We start from the raw sequence: 2,308 nt of genomic DNA, 5'->3' as shown, positions 1-2,308 counted from the left end.
TAGACCCCAGGAAGAGTAACTGCTGCCTTGGCAGGAACTTATGGGATCCTTAATAAAAACAAATACTAATGAAATAAAAGAATTGAAAGGCTTTGCTGGTTCCTTTATGAATAGTTTATAATATAGTATTATTCTGTATAATTCAAGAAAAAAATACTACTTTAAACATCAAGCACAGTATTTACAGTCGACTGCTGATTGCAGAATAATATGCAGACAAATATAACAATGTACATGTAAGATATAGCCGTTGACTTTTACGCAGTATTATAAAATTGGTTTGGATATTTGTTTCTTTCAGTCTGGAACAGACAATAGTGTCTTTTCAAGTTCCTGAAGAGATACAGTACCTTGTCACATTGCCACTTTACAAAGAACCCAGCAGTAAGGTCTCGTTGGAGGATGTGCAATTTCACAACATGACACGTTCTCACTTTAATGTGTCAATTAAATACAATTAATGTGAAATAGCAATGCCATCCGAGAATATTTTAGGCTGCTGTCTAAAAGCGTAATTTTGACACTTTATAATACATTTCATGAATAAGCAACAGTAAACATTTCTGCATTTAGAAGCATTGGAATTCCTACAAATGTATAATAATTTATAAACATGTATACGTTTATATAATGTCTTACTCATAAAGGTCATAATAAAGTGTAACCAATGTCTCCCATACTCTCTCCATCAAAGCTGCGTTTTCACACAGAGCTTTAACATGGAGTCCATGATTAGGAAGGGSAGACGGAAAGACAGTTTGCTTGCTAACACTCTAATGTCTCAGTGCTWTGACAGACATTCTGTAGTCTTGAGGTTTCAGGGTGTACTTACAGATACACAGTGTAGATAATAGTCCAATCCTATCCTCATCCAACTCTAGGGGTTTGAATTACACYTTGACCCTTGTGGGTGCCCATTGTTTATGTCTTCGACACTTCTGGTATGGCTTCACATAGATATTTTATTTCTTATATGGGGTCCTGATTTGTAAAAGGGGTGCCCAGCRCCTCTTAGCCKCCCTGTAATTTGAACCCTGTACAACTCAACCTCCTGCTTTTGGAGTAGGTGCTAGRTATCCCCCRCTTTCTCAATATTGTCCACATTACGTTTGCACAACCAGGGGAAAGTCAAAGAGAAGGTGTGAGGGGCAAGCATGATGATGATGATGATGATGATGATGAGGCAAGTTGAAGGTAGGTGAGGTTCAAGGGAGAGAGTGCCAGTAGGAGAAAGGGGCAGGAACAAGACAGGAAGTAGTCCCATCTTCAGTCAACATCTCTTTCCTGTTATCTACATCTTCTGGATCTCAAAGAGACGTACGTCCGTGTCGTACCAGATGGGCGGGTCCACGTTGCTGTGAAGACAAATAAAGGTTTAAAATGTTAAATGCATTGGAAAACATTGGAAGACTATTTCATCTTAGATCTAAGAGGAAGATAGAAAGCATTGGAACATTTGATTTTTTTTTTTCAAGTGTTTCTTATTGGACAAGACCAGGAAGTCCCTCCTTGCTTAATTCATTTTCTTCTGTTTGTTGCATCCCAGAAGAAAGAAGTGCACAGATGAAACCCCACATGAATCATGAAAATGAGTGAAATACCATAGGACTACAGCTCCCATCATGCCCTACTCACCGCAGGTAGACCACTCCCCACATYTAGGTGCGGAACCACATGGCCGTGCCGGCGTTGGCCTGGTACTTCCGGATGAGGATGGGATGGGGGACGGGCAGGAGGCCCACCAGGGTACCATGCTGGAGGAACTTCAGGATCTCAGACTCGTCTGTCAAACCTCTGAGAGAGAGGGAAAATATCTTGTTACAATTAGAATCAGGAAAACCTTATTCTCCACGTAAGGTGCAAATTTCTCTTTGGCTCCACATACATAAAAACAGATATTTAAATATCATCAGTCATTAAAGTGTTTCTTCCAAAATGGATGGTGTGTGTTGTATGGGGGGGGTTGGGAACAAAGCTAGAAAATATATAATAATATAACTTATAATATATATAATAATATAACTTCAGTGCATCTACTGACACTTCATAGAAGTAAACCTTTGATGACCAATATGACCAGTGATGTTTGACTTACTTGTCGATACAGATCTTCTCAACCTGCGGGACCAGCACCTGCAGCAGACGCATTATGGTCTGTAGGGGGAGCTTACACTTCCAGGAGAGGACCTGAGGGAGAAGGAAGGGACACGTTACASTCTTAGAACAAAAGGTGCTAAGTAGAACCATACAGGGTTCTTCAGTTTGGGGGAACCATTTTTGGTGCTGGGTAAAACCCTTTGCAGAGGGT

At 40.3% G+C, this 2,308-nt stretch overlaps 1 pseudogene; it reads right to left on the bottom strand.

The window, feature by feature from the left end:
* Positions 1-74: 74 nt before the first annotated feature.
* LOC112077563 (protein HID1-like) lies at positions 75-2,301 on the bottom strand (annotated as a pseudogene).
* Positions 2,302-2,308: the final 7 nt, after the last annotated feature.

Source organism: Salvelinus sp. IW2-2015, unplaced genomic scaffold, assembly GCF_002910315.2.
Source record: "Salvelinus sp. IW2-2015 unplaced genomic scaffold, ASM291031v2 Un_scaffold4705, whole genome shotgun sequence".
Classification (NCBI taxonomy): Eukaryota; Metazoa; Chordata; class Actinopteri; order Salmoniformes; family Salmonidae; genus Salvelinus; species Salvelinus sp. IW2-2015.
The sequence above is the reverse complement of the archived record's forward strand: the minus strand, read 5'-3'. Positions and strand labels throughout refer to the sequence as shown.